Source organism: Leptonotus elevatus, chromosome 22, assembly GCF_054856555.1.
Source record: "Leptonotus elevatus isolate MCC_2025b chromosome 22, RoL_Lele_1.0, whole genome shotgun sequence".
In the NCBI taxonomy this organism is placed as follows: Eukaryota; Metazoa; Chordata; class Actinopteri; order Syngnathiformes; family Syngnathidae; genus Leptonotus; species Leptonotus elevatus.
The window spans coordinates 5,723,556-5,746,832 of record NC_141260.1 but is presented as its reverse complement, the minus strand read 5'-3'; the positions used below and the strand labels follow the sequence as shown (position 1 = coordinate 5,746,832).

Genomic DNA, 23,277 nt, shown 5'->3' with positions numbered 1-23,277 from the left:
CGCCACACCTGGGGCCAGGCACAAGTGGCTGAGGGCCCGGATTGGTCAACCCGCGGAAAGGCTGGAACCCACTCAGGACCAATCGGGACCCTCAACCAAAACCAGATCTCAGTTTCTTTGTTTGTTTTTCTTACTTTTTAAGGAGGCGGTTGACAAAGAAGATTAAATCCTGTGGCTCAAGGTTCACAAGGATACACTGCCAAATCTCTCAAAACTGCTTCGAACAATGGGAAAAATGTGCTGTACATTGTCCCTCTTCAAGAAGAAATAGATACTACCCCACTGCCGTATGATGCTGCTGAGTTCAACAAAATGCCCAAAAATGGATGCATGACCTGTGGCCAGATGGTTCCATTGCCCCTGATCCAGGTCCACATTGAGTCCTGTAGAGCTCATGTAAGTTGTCTTTACAAATGTTTCCCTAATAGATAAAATCAAATTATTACATTTGCTCAGCTGTGGTAGCATTTTTTCCCTTTATCTTTGTAGTCTAAGGGCTATCTTTTCGTACCCAGCTCTAATGTAGTGCAAAGCTCAGTCTACTCTGCACTTGGTTTGATTTTTGTTGTATTTGACTACTCCTTTACTGGCCAATGATAATGGCTCTACTTATTATTTCAGTTAATTGTGAGGCACACGGCCTACATACATACGTACATTCGTGACTGGCTGAATGTTGGCTGAATATGCGTAGCAGGAAGTTCACGTAACTTAAAGGTGCATGTCAAATTTTGGAGTGTTAAAACAACCATATTTATCACCCACACATGCTTAAGAAAAATGTTAAAGGACAGGAGGCACTACTGTGGCACAATGGCTGTTGCCCCTATTTTTCCTGTTTTGTCAAATAATGATGACGGTTTCGGGACGGAAACGTAAGGTTTCTCCTTGAGCGTGACGTCAGGCGTTTGCACGCTCTCACGCTCTGCAGAAGCGCTGGTAAGGTGAAGTGTTTGGGGGTTGTTTCTAAGAGTCCGTGGGAAAAACAAGTGTGTGCGACAGCGGATATAAAAGTGTGTAAAGAGGTAAAACAAAAATATCACCCAAAAAATCAATAATTATCTTAAGCGGGTAAATGAATAAGTCAATTAAATGAAAAAAAAGTAGGTAAGTAAGTGTGTTTTAAGAGTGGGTAGAGATGAAAGTGTCCTAATATTTAACGGAAGTTCTTTTCCATGGGGAGAGATTTTTGTAAAATCTCCCAAACTTTCTAGAGGAAAATAATGTGCTGTTAAGTTAAATTTAAGTAAAACAAAAAAGTTGATTATCTAGAAATGAAAGTTGGTCGATCATTAGTAAGTGGGAATATATTTTTATTGTCTTCTTTATTCATAATTGTTCTTTCACCGTGCGAAAATATTTATTTTTAATCCAAATACCTGATTATTCAATAGAATTTTCCATATGATGTTTGAATACCTAAATATTTGATAGCTGCAGCACTAGAGGGGATGCTATACTGTACCATACATAATATAAATGGATAATGAAAGAGATGACCTGACGCTTGGGGAGGACTGGCCAATTGGGAATTTAATGAGTTTCCCAAATGCCCAGTCCATCCACGGCGACAAATCAAATAGTAACGGCTTGATGCCGGTCGAACAACGAATCGGCATGTTGGACACTGCACCACCGCTCCCTGGAAAAGTTCAGGCTCAGGATTTTATTTTTAACTTTAAGCCCTTGATAACACCCAGTGGTGAAGTCCAGGGTATACGCGGGTATACTGAGTATACCCACTTCTTTTTCAGTCAGCATTGAGTAAGTCAGACACCTATGCTGTTTTCGTGTGTAGGGTGTTTCAGTTCTCCGAAGTGCTTTGGAGAACTGAGACACCCTGGCCTACACACTCCACTCACACCTATCAACGGCAACGTTCAATTGAGGGGCACAAGGGTGGAAGTGCAATTATTGGGGCGCAACCTATATGTCGCAACAGTAACCGTAAACAGCGTTACAGAAGTTGGAAGTCCGTGGCATGTTGCCCATATCTGCTAATATACGCGGTGGTTGATATAAATCAATAAAAAAAAACACTTTTTTCGTGGGGGGTGCGGGGGTTGGGGGCCGGTGGGGTGCCTGGCGGGCCTGCAGTGCCCCGTTCTGCTGCGTTGGGTCGGGGGCGCGGGCCGTGTTGGGGCGGGGGGCGCTCCTGCTCCTGGGATTGCTCTTTGGCCGGTGGCCCTGGCGGGGCCCGGGGGTCGTCCTTTGGCGCTGCCGCGGCCTGGGGGGCCCTGAGGTGTTGCGCTTGCTCTGTTCCGGCAGGGGTCGACGGCTCCCCTCTTTGGTGGAGATTTTCAAGCATGCCAGATCCACCACACCAGCATCTACCGAAACTCAGACACAATCTGTTTCCTCCTCAGGTCATTGAATCGGTGGAGGCTGGTGTCTGTGGATCTCACTCGGCTTCGTCTGTCCTTCCTTCCTTTTCTCGGTCTCTCCTTCGGTCTCTTGAGGCCTCCCTGATTTTATGTTTTTTGGATTTGTTGGGGTCTGGATGTTTCTTGGGTTGGGGAGGAGTTCTGGTGGGTGGTGCCTGGTCGGTGCTGGATTTCACCTTCCTTGGTTTTCTTTGGTCCCCTCGGGTCTCCTGACGGCGGTGTTCGGTTTAGGTGAACGGTATGAGATTTTTTCTAATAGGTTTTTTTGGTGAGCTAACAAATACACGCACGCACGCACACACGCACGCACGCACATACACATACTCACCCACACACACACACAAAAAAAATAAAAAAATAAAAATAAATGAAGAGCAATGATGATGACATTTCCGAATGAACAATACTGAGCTCTTTAAGAAAAAAAAAAAAAAAAAGTAAAGCGTAAATTTCTTCATGTAAATCGTCAGGTACATTTTCAAGATATAAAATTGTACATAATTTGACACATGACCACTGTGTATGAGTTTTCCTTTTTGGATGATGCAAGTGTGATAATCAAACTGTATAAAATGTTTTTTTTTTCTTAATATGTGTGCTAAAACATGTGTTCATTCAATCCTTTTCAAGATTTCCATGTGGTAGCTCCACTTCTGCACAATCATATATGCCGAGTGACCACATGACTCAAAGCAGCACTGGTGCATCAGTTATCTGCTCATCACCTGATATAACGACATCAACAGCGACCCTCTCAACAGACAATACCCTTTTACAGTCCAGACCTGATGAAATGGATGAGATGCGTTAGTATTTGTCTAAAAAAATTTATGAATAAATAATGACATGTTTGGTGAAAGTTAAGAAAAACAATCACATTGAAAGATGTTAAAATGCCAATATTCATTACAGTGCTGTAATTTTTTTTCCATCTCACCAAAAATCGAATTACAATTATTGAGTTTGTCATAGACTTGCATATGTCTTTGTTTATTCTACAAATTGGTTATAGGCACAATTTGTAGAGTAGTGAATGTTGTGCAATTCATTACTTTTTAAATTACAACTTCAATTATAATAAACAGTTGTTTTCTTCTATTTTTTGTGTGTTACTACAGCATGGCAAAACGTAGTGGATTCCTGAATTAGCAGCTGACCAGTACAGAAGGCAGTGTTTGCAAACCAATGAAGATAAGCCATACCTAAAAATAATAATAGACATTGGAGAAGACGTAATGGACCAGGAAGCCAGAATCCTCACTTTTTACAAGACTCCCAATATAGATTGGGCCAAACCATTTCAAGCTAAACTAAAAGGTGCTGTAAACAAACCTCAATTCAAACATGTTGTTTTTGAGTATTGTATTCGTAACATGTTTTGCTTTTTATATATTTGCAGGGGTGCAGATAAGTAGCATGTTAGTGCGCATGAGCACCAAAATTACAATAATGTAGTAATGTACTTGTTAAACTTATTTTTTTTTTTTAAGTTCACACTTAAAGCTTTCTATGAACAACCGCTAAGACAGCTAGCTTGAGTAGCCTATCTCCCTGGAAACTGATGCATTTGCATGGAGATGTGGCTGAAGGCGTCGTACACGTGCTGCCAGAAGGACAGTTATCTTCGCATCACTGTACTGTGGCTACGGCAGTCATTCAAAATATGTAATGACACGAAAGTGGTCCATGTTGCATGTTGCATGAATATTTTTATTGTGGGAGTACAATGCTGTAACAGCAATCCCACATGAACATATGAAAACATGAAAAATACAAATTTGAAGGCCAGAAAACCCATGACCTGAAAGATGGATGTGATTGCTTGTGTTTTTAGGAGATGTGGCCATTGGAGAAGGGGTTAACAGACACTTCTTCAGTATGATAATGCACAAGTTACAACATGGTTTCAAACTTGATTGCGGTAGGTCTTAAAGAATCCTAAAGACACTGGCCCAACTCCACTAAAGTTTGTTTGTTTAAGTTGCAAGGCAAAATAGAACATAAATGTTAGATAATTGACTCATGATTTTATGAAGGAATTACGTGCACCATCCTGGCAGACAGCTTTAGTTATGGTCAGTGATTATATTGCAAATTATTGTAAATTAATCATTCAGCAAATACAAGTTATCATTCAGCTATACTATGAATAACTAACAACAGACAGCATAGCCATAACACATGACAAATCTGTCAATCTAAAGATTAATACACAATCATAGGCAGGAAATTGCAATCATGTGGTTATTATAACCGTATTGAACATAAAATGGCAAACCCCATTAACATTTTTTTTAATTTTTTATAGGAACCGCATGCGGCACTGTGCTGTTTGAAGGCCAACCAGATCATTTAATTCCTGCCACTTCCCAAGTATTTGCACAGAATGACCTGTTTGTCATGGCAGGAAGAATGATTGGACATTCTTTCCTTCATGGGGGCCCTTGTCTGTTAGGTATTAGTCCAGCAGTAATTCATGTGTTGCTTGGTAAATCACCACAGACAGCGACAATCATGTTAGAAGATGTGGCAGACATGGACATCGGGGAGACCATACGCCCGGTAAGTACGGTAAAGTGCAAGGTTATCCATTGGAAAACATTGTCATTCAATGAAAAAATATGGACTATACTTTTACTTTTTAAATGTAATTTATTGGAAATAAATGTGCGGTATTTTCTTTTTAAAGCTGTTTGAGAATCAAGAATCTGCTGGAAAGGAAGAAACAAGTGAAAAAAGAGGACTCAATGAGTGTCAGACAACGGCTGTTAATGACCTGGCATTGGCATGGGACATGCCTATATTAACGGCTAGTAACAGCACCTGGCTCCTTCACAATCTACTTCAGCATGCAGTAAGTGTGGCTGACTAGCGTTATATCCATCAAAAGTTGTCCTACTTAAGTGTCTCCTATCTAACAGTATATCATGCTTTGATAAATGTACATTTTACACATTACCTCTGTATATGTAACTGGATAGCCGATAGGCCAATTCCATATTACTACTCTCAAGAAATGTTTCTCGGCATACAATCCTATAGGAGGATCTTTGATGAAAAATGTTTGCGCATGCGCGGTTGGTTGTGTGACAGAAAATGATAGCGGGCTCAGTCGCGCTGTATAGATGAGACGTCAAACAATATCGCCCATTTCAAGGCGAGGAACAAGTCAGGGTGGCTGTTGATCATGCTTTGGAACACCTGAATAAGACTGAAAAAGAAATATGACTTAGTGTTTTTTTATAGCTACTGCACAAACTCGATTTCTTCGTTTTTTAAATCCTCTCCAAATAACAAATCTATAGGCTCAAGTAATTACCGGTAATAAAGTGAGCCTCACAAACCCTGTCAGCATCAGCTGGAAACCAGGCTTTGAGCATCAAATTATACCCTCCTGATATCTCGCAGCCATCACAATACGTCACAATGAACAATATGTCACACACGATCCTCGAATATATTTACCGTATTGAAATTGGAGAACATTTGATTTATGTTTATAAATTTATTAAAAATAAACAAGAGGACTTCAGACATTTTACAACTTGCCTTAAATACATGTATACATTATATGCTTAATGAGGGTTGTAGGAGGAAAATTGTATATTTTTTAATAAATGAATTATAACTAACTCAACAAAAGATGCCTCTGCCAAATCTAATATTGGGGTCTAAAGAACTGAGCGATAAAAGAAAAAAGGGGTTGTCAAAGCAGCACATACTGTCCAGTGTCCACTTGTTAAAAAAATTGTGACCACCTTGCCACACCTGCCTCCCGGCCCAACACTAAGAGCCTAGGAGCTGTATATGTCTAATCTGTATGTATACCTATAGTATATATAGTAGTCTTCTCTCAGGATGGGAGAGGTAAGATGGTCGCCCTGTGGCTTCAATGGCTTGCACGGTGTGTATGGGCGATCGGCTGTACAGCAATATATACAGACCAGTGTTTGAATGTGCACAGAGTAATAATTGAATTGAATTTACTGCATGTATATATTTACTTGGAGTCCCTTCATCCATACCTCACTCACCCCTGTGATACTTTAGGGTGCTCGGCCGAAACTCCCGCCAACTCAAACAGCTGAAGCAAGGACTAAAAGAAACCCTCATTATGCTGTTATTGGAGTCTCGACCCGATGCAGTGGCATCAGTTTTTCCAACAGAAACAAAGTCTGAGTGCAGTGTGGAGGTTTTCAATGAAGCATGTCTAGGATTTTAAAATGTCTGTAATTTTCAAAATAACATTTTTTGCGTGGGAATTAACTGGAATTTATGGGAATGCAAACGGAATTCATTAGGTCAAGATTGACCAGATAACTTAATTACACTTGGGTTAAATAAATACCTTTTTTTTTTTTTTTTTTTAAAGGTTGTGCGAGTTTGAGTGAGCCTGCTCATGGGCATGTTGGGGGGAAGGTTAGGGTTTTCTTTGTGCTGTACTATGGATGTTTTACTCACTCAACGCTTTTGAGTTGCAATGTAATGTATGAAAGGAGCTATATCAATTTTGATTTGATGTGACAGTCTGGCAAAACAAAAAAATATTTATTTTTTCATTAGGGTTAGTTCAAGGTTGCAAAGATGTTTGCCAGACCCACCACCCATGCATCCATTTACTACCGCTAATCCGGAGTCGGATTCACGGGGGCAGCAGCTTTAGGAGGGAAGCCCAGACCTCCTCAGCCACTTGAACCAGTTCCTCCGGCTGGATCCCAAGGCGTTCCCAGGCCAGCCCAGAGACATAGTCTCTCCAGCATGTCCTGGGTCATCCCCGGGGTCTCCCGCCGGTGGGACATGCCCGGAACACCTCTCCAGGAAGGCGTCCAGGAGGCTTCCGAACCAGATACCCCAGCCCCCTTAACTGTCTCCTTTCCACGCGGAGGAACAGTGGCTCGACCTTGAGTCCCTCCCGGATGACTGAGCTTCTCACCAAATCTCTTAAGGGAAAGCCCGGACACCCAACGGAAGAAACTCATTTTGGCCGCTGTTTGGCAGACACTCGCAAAGAAATTTCAACATGTTCATTATTCCTTTGCGATTTACATAGAATGTTTGGTGCCGTAAATATACTTTGCAAGTGTCTTGAGAACATCTTTGCAACCTTAGAATAAATAATAATAAAAAACTGACAACAAAGAAAAACTCGCTACATGCTGTTGGAAATCATTTCTTTGATTTCTGCGTGTTCAAATAAATTCAAAGTTGAAATCTGTGAACAAGTTTGCCAGCTTTATTTCAGATTCTGAAAGCCACTTGGAGCTACTGCTCAATCATGCAGCTCACCCACAAATGTGTTCTTCTCAAAGTTCATGCATGCATATATACAGAAAACGTTCCCTCCCCCTTCATTGACAAAGAAAGTACCATTTGGTCTATCAGAACATGTAACATTTCCTGTCTAAACAAGTCTACACACCCCCTCTCCCTATCTTAAACACTTCCTCAAGGATGTGGGCAAAACACCTTGCCCCCACCATCTCCCTGCACCAGGGACCCCCCATAAAACCCCACACAGAGCACAGCCCCGGAGGAAGAGACTGTGCCCCCCCTTTGATCTTGTCCTGTCAGCAGAGTGAAATACAATCAGGCCATCTCCCATTGAGTTCTTTCAGTCCTTAACAGATGTGAGGTAAATTATTGGCTTCCTAGATAAACTATTGAACTCTGTAGCAGCTTCGCACCAGAGATTCCCGCATATCTGCCCTGTAGATTATTCAGATTAAGTCAAACACCTCACTTCCTTAGGGGGAAAACAGACCACATTCTACCACAGTTGTATTTATCTAACTAAAATCAAAAACACTTTGAAGAATATATATTGAAACAGAAAAACAATGTTAATAATTCAACAATGCACAGTCCCTTGCATGCAAACTTTTGATGCACAGTTAGATACAACCTTTAAGCCCATATCCAAATGAGAGGGAGAGTGTTTGCTTAGGGTTAGGGTTATATTATTGAATATTCGTCATCATATGTTCAGTTATTTAAACATTTTTAATGTTTTTTCCTTGTTCCAAGGAAATTTTGATTTGGAATCATTTTCAGTGAACAATTCCAACCTTGAACAAAGTCTGACGAGAAATCAACAATCACATGTTCTCCTCAGCAGGATACACATTTCATTGTTAGGCTGTTGAGACCACAACATCAGCCTTCACACAATTAACACCCATGTGTGGATTGAACATATGTATAAATTAGAGAGAAAATTGTAAAATAGAATGAATTGGTTCAATGCCAACTATGGTGCCATAATGATTGTCTCATTTGCTGTCCTAGGTTGTTTTGGACCTAATCAAATGGCCTGAGGAATCTGGGTTGGACGATGAAGATGGTTACTCCGTTGACTGTAGATGTAGAATAATGGGGTACTTGCGTCAGTTTGTGAGGACAGGTAAATTACATGTTGATATTTGTGCACATTTTGTAATGCATAAATGCAGATTTTCAAATGTGGTTGAAAATCAAGTTTTTTTTAACCATTTTTTTCTTGTTTATGAACACAAGTTGTATTATGAGTATTAAGCATAAGCATACACATATTGCTACAAGGCAGAATTTTAATTTATAGATACATCTGTGATTTGATTTTCTTAAATGATCATCCTCTAGCAGGGATCACTTTTTTTCCCAGATGTTGCAGAACCTGTTTTTTTCTCAAAAAAATACATAAATTAAATTATAAAAACAGTAATCTAATTGATTATTGTTACTTAATAGCATGCACAGCTTAATTCCACTTTTTTTCTCCTTTTTTTTAGGGTCTCAAGAGAATCTTAAAAGACTCCTGAAGTTCTGGGTGGGATGGGAGATACCCATGCCAGATATGAAAGTGGAGGTGGTGAGAGCGGAACATCCCACGTCTTCTACATGCTTCCAAAACTTAAAGTTACCTGGCCACTACAGCCATTACACAGAATTCAGTGACCATTTAAAGAACTGCATCACCACAACTGATACTGGTTTTGGTTTGGTATAGATCAAAATCTTTATTTCATTACTTTAAATAATGTAGTTCTGATGTTTTGCTAGATAGGTTCTTATTACAGTTCATTGTCAATTTGTACGAAAAGACAATTCAAATAACTATCAGCGTTTTAGTGTAGTTTGCAGCACAATCAATGAACCAAATTGTTATGTCAGTGTCAATAAAGAGTCTGCTTGCTGATTGAATAGTTTCTTTTTAAATATACATTTACTGTAAATTAATGTGCTCCACTTTTAACAGGTTGTTTTCTTAAAGTGTAAGCAATTAAAAAATAATAATAATAATAATACAAACTTTATATAGCACTAAATTATAAAATGTAATTTAGTGCAGGCAGTTTTAAAATAACAGCCCAGAAGCGCTTGGCTAGACCCTACACATAGTTTATACTGTGCATGTAGTTCACTGCAGCCAAATAATGGTCTACTCCCATGCGTGTAGAAGGTCCTGCTGGATCCACAGCAGCATGGAGTCCAGCCAGTTCTTGAGGTGTCAAAGGGCAGTCAGTTTCAGGCACATAGACACAAGAGTCGGTGTTGCTGGACACAAGGCCACTACTCTCCCAGTTTATCAGGGGGATGTTCAAATCCTGTAGTTGATATGAAAAACAATTCATTGTCTACTGTTTAAAGTAAGTTTTGCTTACCAATTTTTTAAAAGTACTTACAACATCATTAGACTCTTGTAAATTATAGTGCAGTCCCGTGTGCCACAGTTGGTTCGGGGTACGATTTCCCTCGACTGTCCCAGCCATCTTTAAAAACATCAAGCTGGGCTTGTAGGCGAGGAATGAAGACATAATGGCAGCAGAAAAGGTGAACACTGCTGGACAGGTCCAGGAGATCATCTTCCTCCATTTGGTGCAACGCAGCATAGTAGAGGCAAGTGACTGCTGTGTAGACATCTCGCCAAAGACGTTCAATTCTGTAATGTCAATGTAATTGTGCCCCCCCCCCTTTTTTTTTTAATTAAAGAAGACATTTTAAACCATGTAAAAAAGTGAATCATATTTGGACAAACAAGCAACTGGGTGCAACAATTAATCAACTACTTGGCTATCCAATTAATTATTTAATCATTTTTGAGAGCATGTTTGAATTGTTCTAAATCATTTTAAATTTAAGCATTTCAATGGCAAATGTTTTTTTTCTATTATCAACAAAAAAAGTAGTTTAAAATGATAAATGCAGTTTCATAAATGAAACAAACATTCCATTAATTTCAAGTAATGAGAAAGTAAGGGTGATTAAAAAAAAGAACATAGCAGAATTCTTTACCTTTATTTTGTACATTATTACTATTTGTATGTGTTGGAATGTCACCTTTGAAAATTAGATGTTGCATCTCAAGGGGATATCCTATAAAGCTACAAATCAAATGAAAATTTAAAATCATGCGATATTGCAAAAATGAAAAACTGTAGCTTGGACTTGTGTCGTAAATAGATTCAAGTTTTTAGGTTTTACAAGTGTTAGTGTTTACCACTGGCAGTAAAGACAACCGTAAGTTGCCAATGTTGATTGCAACTGTTACTTGGTCTTTCATGTAATTGATATTTGATGGAAGTGGTGGAACATAAACTTTGTCTTTAACATACCACCACAAGAAGAAAAAAATAAAATCACACACACAGAGGTTCTGCCAGGCCAATTACAGCCATCGACTGCTAAGTGAAGTTTTCATTCAGTTCATTCTTTTCTCTTCTTCAAATAGGCTAGATGTTGCCCGTGCTGCTGGTGGTGGCCACATTAACCACTTCAAAAACAAGAATAATTTGAATGTATTTACATGTGTCTAACCGGAAGTTTTCTGTGTTGTTGTTATTATTATTTTTTAATATTGCATAGATTTTGGCGTATTCTTTTTTTCTTTCTTTTTTTACTCACCCTGTAAACTTACAAGGTTATGAATGTGGTAGTTCCATAAAAATGAAGTGTCTTCTAAAGTACCTCTGATTATGCACACTTTTCCCTGCAATGAAGCTGTTTTTGCCAACTCCTCTTGTGGAGAACATCAGCTGGGCTACATCCACATTTTCCACCCCATGGTCACCACGAACCCTTAAGAAAATGTAACAAAAATGAGAACTCCTATTAATTATGCATTACACTTCACTGAAACGAAAACCTTAAAACAAGTCAATGGTTAGAACAGGTAGATTTACACTATTAAGGGTAGGATAGGCTAGGTGATGATGTCTGACTAACCTTTGAGGTAAGCCATACTTCTCAACAGCTTCATTGAAGAAGGCAAGGGTTGTGGAGGCTCTGTTATTATTTGCAACAGCAAGATACATTATCTATGTGAGAAGAATGGAATTGTCCCATTGTGACTTCAAACAACTGTACTTTTTATTTTCAAATGATCAAAGTACGTTAACAATAACAATATCAATTTTAAGTGTCAATTTCAAAGCTCTTAACAAATACAATTTCAATAACCTTTAACAGTCATGTAGTAGTTAAAACAGGATTATATTTAAAAAGGTAAAATGCAACAATAATACTCAATGCAATTGGTGTAATGGCACTTGAGAATATCTCATTCTCTACCTTGCATCTGTTTTGAGAGATTCCATAAGAAATGAGTCTTTATAAAATGTCAAAAAAGAAAACATGTAATCTAATTCTCAGACAAAGAGTGCCAGCGAAGTCTTAGCATAAAGTCACAGGTAACATGAAGGAGTTTTGATTTGTTACTGTAAGTGCAATTAAAGCTTTTCAACTAAAATGACTGTAAGTAAGAGTATTACAGTACTATTATGTTACCATTGAAGAATACAAATGCAAAGGTGCTCCCAAAGAAAATGAAACCGATTTCTGAGGTAGCCATCCTAAACTAGTACTACAATCTGAAGGTCTTCAAAAACAAAAAACAACTAATCACAATTGAAATGCCTGATTCAATGACAAAAAGTTTAGACGTTTAAAGGGAATATCCAATTATTTATACCTTCCTTGAGAAACCATCGATTCCTCCAAATATCACCATATTGTACCTTCAATGACATTTGAGATAAAGAAAAACATTAGGTATTATCACTTTTTTGCACATAGTTAAGTCATGTACAGGTAATATGTTTTGATTTGAAAAACATAACCAACCTTATAAGTTTGTGGTTTGTGTCTATATGCATCAGCGATCTTGGGCCTGGGACAGAGTATGTTCTGCGAACAACACACCTCAATGCTGACATTCTCAGCACAATTCCTGCTGTGTCAACCCTATGCATCGATGCACGAATCCTCTGCCACTGTACACGATGCCCCTGTGCCCGCAACAATCCCATCATTAATCTGTACCCAGCATGTGGGTTGCAGTGGTGTGTTTGTGACACCAGGTTGTCAAGCTCATCATTAGTCAGTTGACCGTACAAGGCCCTAACAGACATAGCCCAGCTGTTCATGTTTCTCTGCAGCGTCCACCGAGAAACTCCTAAAAGTCTGGCAATGTACGCTGCAGATAGCCCTATGCTGAGGAGCTCCGAAACATATTCCCTACATATTAAAATTTTTGGACAACCAGGTTTTGTTCTCCCCACAGGAACCGTTACATGAAGCTCCATTTCATCTTGGGCAGAGAGTAGACCATGCACATCAGTAAGGGCTTCATACACTTGCTGAGGGATCTGAATTTGGTTAGCTAGTGCACTCAGTAAAACCATGTCCTGTGAAATGATAAATTGTAGATAGTCCAGGTCCAGAGGGGCACGCCCAAGGGCAGCTGATAGTCTGTTATGGAGTCGGGCCAGTAAAAGATTCAGCAGCAGTTCCTAGAGAGAAATATAGGGTGTCCATAACATGTTTACAATTTTTAAAACAATATATTACAAAGGCAGTTGTTGAGATGTCTTAAACAGATTTGTTTTATTTTAACCAGTGTTTGTTAATTAAAGTATTCATTCATATTGAATTTATTTGTTTCAGATACTGTGTTGATGGATGGAAAACCTGCAGCAAACATGGCAACAAATCGAGTACCGTTTTCATGTGCTTGGTGTAAATGATGATGCCCATATAGAGGTCTATTAAATTAAGTTAAAAAAAAAACTCACACAAATGAAGGTACTTAAAATATCTCAAAATTGTTATAATTGTAAAGAGACTTTTGGGACACTCTGTATAGGTCGTGTGTAATGTGCATTATTATTGATTACATTATTATGCAAACAGGAAGAAATAATAACAAAAAACACACCATTAATGTCAAGGCAGTAGCGATATTCCGCTCACCTGCTGCTGCAGCGAAGAGCTGTTGCTCTGATCGGTCATTTTTCTAGAAGGCAAAACAAGATAAAGAACACTATGGAGTCAAATGTGTACATACATAACATCGATTGGGTGCATCTTCCCTCCAGTACCTGTCAATGGCGCATATGTGAGCTACATGAATTCGTTTGTTAGCCAGCTAACTAATACAAGAAATAACAATTTTAACCAACACAGGGGAGCAGCGCACTGCACCATTCTTGGCATATAATGAAGTAGTTTAGTTGTTCATTGTTGTCATATAGCCACAATATTCCAAAGCATGAGATGCAATTAAGTCCGTGGCGCCAGAAATGACGATAATGACTAGACTGCTTTAGCATGAAATCAAATGCCAGCTAGCTAGAAAGCTAAACATGTGATGCTAATCATAAAAACAGGTTGGATGACCATCGTCAATATTTGAAAGAATGATGAAGTAACATAATACTTACCTTGTAATAGCAAAAACCAAAAGAGACTGAAGTATTCTTAATATGTATGTTGGCGACGATGTGTCCTGCTTGTATCCTTCCGCGAGTCCCGCCACCGTCGTTCGCTAAACCAATGAGGTTGCGCTCCAATCCGCTCAAATCCTTCTCACTTGATTGGTCAAAACAACCCTTCATTACACCAGAGCCCGCCCCCTTCTTTACGAGTACAAATCACGGCGCTCTACAAGTACAAATTAGTTTTGCTCCATTTGTAGCGCGACAAATGGGGCAAAACTCACGTCACTGAACAGCAGCAGAAAACCCACTTGTGACTCCTAGTGGCGACTTCTTTGACTACAAGTTGTCATTTCTACAGGTACAAATCACAACTTTTACAGATACAAATTTATAGTTTTTGTACAGGTACAAAAAATTTTTTGTACAGATTACAAATCATGACTTTTACAGGTACAAATTTGTTTTTACAGATACAAATTTGTTTTACACATACACATTTTTTTTTTACAGGTACAAATTTCTTTTACAGACACAAATTTGTTTTTTTACAGGCACACATTTTTTTTACAGATACAAATCACGACTTTTACAGATACAAATTTAGACTTTTTTCTACAGGTACAAATTTTTTGCACAAGTTAGTTTTGCACCATATTTACCTCCATATTTGAACGTTGTGTTATCCGGCTGCTGTTTTAACAAGATAGGTAAAGTTAAGTGCTAGACATGGTAGCCTACATGCTAACTACACCTGCTAGCGCTAGCTAGAGCTAGCAGATCTCACTTTAAGGTTTTAATGTGCAGTAAAAGAAAACAAAAACAAAGAAAAGTTTGAGTAGGCTCTAAATCTCAATTGTGTATATCCCTCGTTGCTACAATATACAGTAAGGCTTTTGTCTATTATTCTGTCGTCGTTGTGGTGGGGGTGGGGGAGGGGGGCGTCGGTTGTTGAGTGGCGTGTCCTGCTCGACCGTGTCGCGGAGCGGCGCCGATGAGGGATTTTGGAAGTATTTTACACTGTTAAATGACCTTCATTGATTGACTACAGCACACATTTGTAAATTGTCAAAGCTGCCTTTATTTTCCCCCTTGAAAGATTACCGTTGGTTTCTGTAGCGATCGTTTTTTTCACGGCCATCCAGAATATCCATCCATTTTGCCAAACCGTTTCACCTCATGGAAATTAATCTAAAAGAAAAAAAAAGTAACAATGTTATTACAATACCGTTTTCTTTGTTAATAAGTAAACAAGGAAGTCTATAGTGGATCCATTTTTTTCTATTGTTGAGGATTTATTCAAGGCTCTGCATTATTTATAATCAATGAACTATACAATGTGTGATGTTACTATACTTCAATTGATGACGGTTTCTTATTTTTATTACAATGACACCACTGCCTCATTAGACTCAATGTACATTTTTAATGTTTCATACACATCTGAGATTAACTACAAATTTTATCTTGAATCTTTTAGCGATCCGCTGAGCACTGTGCGAATTGGAAAGCTGTTGACCGTGATACTTGGATTTCAAACCTTCAGCACCGCCTTGGACTTCCACCTCATCTACCTGCTTCCATCTTGCCCTCAAACAACATAATACATATATAAGTTCTACATCACAGAGTCTAGAACGCAAATACAGCTCAACTTGCACTCAACAGCACATTACAAACACTCTAATATCATTACTTTACTATTTTGTTGTGTTTAAATTGATTTCCTTTTTTTACTGCCAGTTTACTTTTGACTTTGTCTTGGGAAGTTTTTTTTCTTTTCTTTTTGCTTACAGTAAAGGTTGCTGTAGCAGCATGCCGCGGAAGGGGAAGCGTTCCGAGGCAGCCAAGCGCCGATGGAAGAAGCTGGACCTTGCTGCTCCGGAACTGAGCCCAAACATCGCACCCCAGCAGGTACTTTGCCTCTATTCAATTCTGCACTTGGCGGTGGTGTATTCTGTGTTGAGTTATTTTGAGTCACACTGCTAGGTCCTCAATGTGCTGTATATTTTGTTTTCAGCCTCGGTCCCCACCCTCTGCCACCAGTGATGGGACCACGATGCAGTCTCCAGTGAACAAGGTACGAGTTTCACGCCATATTTTAGCAACAGTTTATCATTTTTTTATTACTATTACACTTTTTTTTAATATCCTAAACATTTGCAATGTGTATTTAGAAGGCCAGAGTCCGAACTTCAGCTCCAGCCAGTCGGCTCGCCACTGTGGACGCCCGCTCCCCACCGCATACCTCTACTGTGGCTGCCCACCAGGTATGTTCCACAGCAGGCAAATTGCAATTAACTTTGTTAATGTGCAATACACATTATTTCCGGCTACAAATATAGAGTCAAGCAGAAAAATGTAAAAAGCAGTCTGTGTATTCAAGACACTCAATAGTAATGTAAAAAAATCCTTTATTAAAAATGGACTACCAACATGTTTCAACACAAGATTGTCTTCACCAGGGCATAGTTTGACAAATATAGAGTGTATGACTGAGCGATATTTGTGCATTGCTTTATTCATGTCAAACTAATTCTGAATTTAATTGTGATGAAGTCTGTTTTCTACAAGATTTCAAAAATTTTACTGATGTCAAAAATGAACTCACTAACATTGATCACAAATTTGTGAGATGCCGAGCCCGGATAGATAGACAGATATTTCACATGGTTTCTTTTAAGTTACATAGACCAGATGTAAATAATAACTAAGACGGTTATATTTAATATCTAATGTTTTGTTTTAGACTTCATGTCTATCTAAACAGTGTATGTCATTGTTTTGTCAAAAACATATTTCTATATGCTTCCTTTATACTATAATCTAATCTGGTACAATCTGCTGCCTTTCTGCTCATGTATTTGATCAGAAAATTCTAGCAAAATTGAGCAATTGTGACTGTATTTCAGACACAAACAAAAGTATCAGTTAAGTCCTTGAATCTCTTTTGTGATTAAGAATTTCATGAATAAACCTGGCCTGAATTAACATCACTTGTATGTACAAAATACCTGGTCAATTTAAATTGAAACTAATTTAACCTATGTTTGCTATTTACTCTGCATTATGGTGACTGCACATGCCTACAATTGTGTAATGTCTATGCTTTATGTTTTAGGTGTCCCCTGTTTGTGCCAAGGCTCTGGTACCAGGTCAGTCATAATTTTAATTGCTTTTGCAGCAGTTTTACAATCGATTATTTTAAACAATTCCAATATTTTGCAGGTTCATTTACACTCAAAGTGGAACATGTACTTGTACTGTGCATTGTCAGCAATTGAAGTTGAGACTTGACATGGTATTCTGTGTGTGCATCATTTTAGGCAGAGGCACTGGCTGGCGCCACAGAGTTCGGGAATGGCCAGTTTCAGCTGTGACTGGGCGGAGGCACAAACTGGTCATTCCAGCACTGAACCAGGACAACACGGTATGTTTTATAATCAACTCTGCCTTTATAACAAATTAACAACCTTCATTTGTGTCTATTTTTTTAAATTACTTCTTTCCTTTTTTCAATTACTACTTTTTTTTTTCTTTTGTAATAGTTTGTCCTGGTTGTTGGTGACTCCCACCTGCGAGCCATTGCCGATGGGGTTGTGAAGATGCCGGAGGGACGTTTCTCGTTTGCCGTGATGTCCACCCCGGGTGCCAGGGCCTCCGAGTTGCGTGCTGAGGTGCTGAATGCTGTTCTGCCTCGGTCACCCGAGGTGGTCTGCATTTTGGCTCCCAGCAACAACTTGGGCCGCCCCATCGCTGAGGCAGCGGCTGACTTTGGCCAGTTCTTGCACACCGTCTGCAGCCGCTGGCCCAACGTAAGTTCACACATTTCCTTTATATAGATCATACATTTACATTTCAAGTATGTACTTGCATATGTCAAATATGTTCTGTTTAAAATACATTTCAGCCTTTTCCCGTAGTTAAACAGTTAATGAATATTGAAGGATGGAATATGAATGAAAGTTCATCTTGCTCCAGATGTATATTTTACAGTTTTAAACTTTGTGCAGGTCGTTGTGCTGGACTTCCCCCCTCGTCTGAACGTCGAGCTGGCCCAGCAGGACCTTCTTCGCCAGGAGTACAACCGGGTGGCAGCACTTATGGGTACGTTTCATGTTGAAAATTGTTTTCACACACAAAGTGTTCTACTTTTCTTTAAGTCACCTCCTGATCTGATTTCATTGGTGTCTCAGCGGGGGACTCTTGGGCTAATGTTTTTTTTTCTTTGTTACTGTAGGTATTCGCTACCTATCTGTTGCTGGCCACTTCCCGCTGTCACATCTTCACTTGTGGTGTAGAGACGGGGTAAGTACATTAATTGCTGCAAAAAACAAACATTTTATTAGTGCTCCTCCTATCAAAAGTATGTTTGTAGATGTATAATATTTTTTCTGATCATGTCTGGAAGGTACACCTCAGTGACAGCGATGGGATGTCGGTGCTTGCGCGGTTGCTGTGGGCTGCCGTCAACCTGCGGATGGAGAGGACTGCACCACCTGCACCGGCTGCTCCTCAGCGTTCGCCACCAGCTCGAGTGTTCAGACCAAAAGTGGTTGTTAAGGGTGAGGTCACTGCGCCTCAGCCTTCCAACCCTTTTGACTGGACACTCGTCGGGAAGGCCAAGGAGGTAAACGCAAGCCTAACATGTTTTTGAAAACCTCCTAACATGTTTTTGAAAACCTTAAATTTTATGAATGTGTGTGTTGCAATAATGTCACTAGTCATTTCAGAGCAGCTCGGTTGTGGACTCTGAGGTCACCTGTGGGCCCACTGGGTGGATGGGCACTCTCCAGGTTTGTGATGGTGATCATGGATTCATTCAGCCTTTTACCATGGCACATGTTAAAATTCTATTTCTCTATTTCTATTTTGTTGTGTTTTTTACAGTGCAACATCCCATTGAACCCTCTCTGGTTCAGCCCACCCATGTTGGAGGCGATGGACAAGCTGTCTCCAGCTCATCTTTCCAGCCCTGAGGACTGCCCAGGATCCAAAGGATAAGAAGGTATTTCAGTTTTCCTATTTTGTTTGCCCGTTATGTTTACATATCTATCTTCATGACAAAAAAAAAAGTATAGTTAATTGTCCATTCTTGTAGTAACAATGCTTCGCAGTAAAAGCAAAAATATATATATATATATATATTTCTCTTTTTTTTTTTTTTGCTCTTTCTTGTTAGACATCCACCGCAGGGCACAGACGACAGCGGCCAGCCCATAAGAGCACACGGAGAGAGCACCAGGTTTGCATTGCATTCTTATCAGCCCTGAGAAGTCTTACTTAAAATCACAAACAGAAATTAGTGACTCTTCACTCAAGTGCTGTGTGTTAAAGAATTATTGTTTGCTTGTCGTTTCAGCCAGAGGAAAGGCCAGCCCTTGCGGAGGTTCCTTCCAGACCATCATCCCCCCGTCGTCCTGGGACTGAGGTAACTTTTTTATACTCACAACATTAACCATTAACATATGAAATGTTTAAAATTATATTAGTTAGAATTTAAGATAATTAAAATGGTTTCAATCATTTCAGGATCCTGCTGTGGGACTTCCTCAACGCACGCTATCCGTGAGGGCCACACATTCACAGATGGATGAAAGGTACTCAAGTTTTTCTCGCAACCACCAGTGTACTTGTATGGCTCTCACTTTCTTGGCCTTCCACGCTGAGGGGTTGCAGTTTAATTCGCTTGACCTTGACAGGGTGCTTGAACACGGGGACTCTCTTTACATGGGTGCTAAACAGCAATTGATTTTGGACCATAACTTTGGGAATGATCACTTGACTGTCGAGGAGATGCCAAAACAAGTCATGACGGACACCAATGTCTATAATGTACAGATGCATGAGCTCAGCGTTGGTTATGTCATAGATGACGGTCATTCCCAAAGAGACTTGGGATTGTCTCTTGGAGCTCAGCTTGAGTGCTTTTCACAAAATGTCACTCTTGCTTTCTTGATTGTGAATCCAGAGTGTTTTGCAGTATTCCGTGACAGATCAGGATACTTTGGGTTATTTGATTCACATTCCAGATCTGAAGTGGGCTTGCCACACCCAAACGGAACTGCAATTATGTTGACTTTTTCTCACTTGTGTGGCTTGGTTGAGCATTTGCGTCAGCTTTTTGAAGGACATGGCCGGTTTGCAACCTATGAGTTTGTGCCAGTCTCTTTTCATATTGACGGCAGTTCCATTAACACGCATCGGGATTCTACTACAACCATATCAAAGGCAAATGAAGAGCTACTAATTGAATTAGGTGATTCCCCAACTAAAGCGATACAAATTGTGATCGGTATTGTACCAAATCAAGAGCTACATAGTGCGGTACATGTTGAACCAAATAGCCAAGCAAGTCAAATTAATGAGAGTCAAAATATTCCGGAACCTCAGCAAGGACTCAAACTGCTGGATGTTAATATAGATATTTCCAAATGTAGTAAAAGTCGGCGTGCAAAACATTTGTATAGGGAACGTCAACACATTCGTAAGTGCCAACGACAACTGTCATCTAATTCTAAATATCACAGTGATCCTTGCGTTAAGGAAAAAAAGAAGCTCTATCAAAAGAATAGATATAACAGTGATTCTGCTTTTAAGGCAAAACGGCAGCAATATCTGATTAATAAATACCAACACAATCTTGCTTTTCAACAAAAGCAGAAGATATTGATGAAAAGGTACGTAAGAGAGAAATACAGAAATGACCTTTCTTTTCAAAGTAAACGGAAACATTACTTGCGAGAGAGGTACAGAAAAGACATTTCTTTTCGAAGTAAACACAAAAATTATATGCAAGAGAGGTACAGAAAGGATATTTCTTTTCAAAGTAAACACAAAAAGTACATGCAAGAGAGGTACAGAAAGGATATATCTTTTCAAAGTAAAAAGATAAATTACGTGCGAGAGAGGTACCAAAAAGATTCGGCTTTCTCATATTAGGCGCTGTTTACAAAACAAAAAGGACAGGCGTGATTCAAACGCGCTGCAACGTATTCGCCACAAGTTAAATTGTGCTGTGAAAATCAAAAATAAATATAGTCGCGTCATTCCCCAGTGTCAGGAAATTGAGCAGGATCAGGCAAATGGTGTAGTAGACGTCTCTGTGGAATTGAAGCAGGCACTCGTAGATCCAGAAATGGAAGCCACCATCGCTTCTTTCCGGGAAAGGGTTCGGCATGGGCCTACGTATATCTGCACAGTGTGCCACCGTGCGCTTTTCCCCAATCAAGTAAAGCGTTGCAAACTAGCCAGATACACCAAAAATGTTGATGTGGCGCTTGCGTGCTTGACAGGCCAGTTTGTTCACACTTGTAGTTGCCCCGCCCCATGTACCGTTCCTCAAGAACGGATGCAGGAGTGGATTTGTCATACCTGTGACAACCATCTGTTCAGAGGTGGCATGCCACCCCAGGCGGTGGCAAATAACTTGGCACTGGCACCCATTCCCGAAGAGCTGTCGGAATTAAATGTACTTGAACGACAGCTAATTGCAAAAATCATCCCTTTTGCAAAGATTGTTGCGTTGCCCAAAGGACGGCAAAGGGCCGTACACGGTTCTGTGGTGTGCGTTCCATCAGAGATGGAAGCCGTAGTGAACTCCCTCCCAAGGCCGCGCAGTGAGGCCCAGCTTCTCCAGGTGAAGCTGAAGCGCCGCATTGTGTACAAAGGTTACCAGCATTTTTACACTGTCAACATGACAAATGTCTTGGCAGCGCTGAGGACACTGAAACGCATTCATGCAGAATACAAAACTGTATCGATAGATGAAAGCGCTCAGTTTGAAAGTCTCCAAGAAGAGGAAGACGAGGGGGTAGGAGAAGAGGACATCCCTGAGGCCGATGCACAGCCAGAGAGCAGCAACACCCCCGCAACCAAAGGGCAACAGACACCCCAAGAGAGCAAAGAGGAGCTCAGGCCGGGCTTGACACTCGACACCTGTATGCAGCCTCCTGACATCGCGCAGGAAAAGCTGTCATATGGGGACGGCATATTTAGCATCGCTCCTGCCCAAGGAAACAAGCCGGTGGGATTTTTTGCCGTGCCAAACCTCAAAGCCATGGCCTTTCCCGTTCAGTTCCCAACAGGACAGAATTCACTCGATGAGGCGAGAGAAATTAAGCTGTCACCCAGTTTGTATTTCAATGCAAGGTTATTCTCCGTTGACACTCGATTTGCCAAAGATCAAAGTTACCTTTTCTTTGCGCAGTTTGTGACAGAAACGCATCTGGCCACCAACAGCATGTCCATTCAGGCCCGCAAGGGGACAGCCCTCACTCGGGATGGGAAGAAGATTTCAAACCGGATGCTTCAGGACAAAGATGAACTGGAGAAGCTCATCCAAAGAGAGCATGCGATGCGCTTCATGCAGCCCTTGAGAGGCACGCCGGCTTTTTGGGAGGGTGCCCTTAGGGACCTCCATGCAATGACCAGGCAGTTGGGCAAGCCCACATTCTTCCTTACCTTTTCTGCTGCGGAAATGAGATGGCCTGAAGTAATCGAGGTCGTCAAAGCGCAGCAAGGCGAACAAGGGGACTTTTCCCATCTCGACTGGAATGCCAAATGCGATGTTCTTCGCAGCAATCCGGTCACAGTGATGCGCCTTTTTGAGAAAAGGATGGATGCTCTTATGGCATTCATCCTGTCTCCTGCACAGTCCCTGGGTCCGGTAGAAGACCACTTCTATCGTGTAGAATTTCAAGCCAGAGGAAGTCCGCACGCTCACATGCTGCTCTGGATTAAGGGTGCGCCAGTCATCGAAGAACCCGACCTCAGATGTTGTCAAGAAGCCATTGACTTAATCGACAAGTACATCACTTGCAAAATACCAGACCCGATTGAGGACCCTGAACTGCACGACATTGTCACCAGCGTTCAGGCACACAGCAAAAAACACACAAAGTCTTGTCGGAAAGGAAACGTTTCTTGCAGATTTGGGTACCCCAAACTGCCGATGGACCAAACCACCATCACGTTGCCATTCCAGACGGAGACTGAAGACGTCCCAACGGACAAGAGTGTGGAAGGCCAGCATAGGAAGCAGGCGGCCAAATCGGCTCGCCTCACCGAAAAACAAAGGGAGGCTAAAGAAGAACTCAAACGCATCAGAGAGATCCTCATGGACGCGGATGTCCCGCAGGACTTGCCGGAGCTTCTCAAAAAGGCCAATTTGACAATGGACAGCTACAAGGACAGCGTCATTA

General features: G+C 40.5%; 1 long non-coding RNA gene across 2 annotated transcripts; it reads left to right on the top strand.

The window, feature by feature from the left end:
- The first annotated feature begins 4,037 nt into the window (after positions 1-4,037).
- Positions 4,038-9,558, top strand: LOC147155446 (uncharacterized). Of its 2 annotated transcripts, XR_015092333.1 has the most exons (6): positions 4,038-4,305; positions 4,693-4,946; positions 5,074-5,238; positions 6,435-6,576; positions 8,670-8,784; positions 9,152-9,558. It is a non-coding gene; the product is annotated as an uncharacterized LOC147155446 (long non-coding RNA). The 2 variants fall into 2 exon arrangements; XR_015092332.1 differs by having other exon boundaries at positions 4,044-4,946.
- The last annotated feature ends 13,719 nt before the right edge of the window (positions 9,559-23,277 follow it).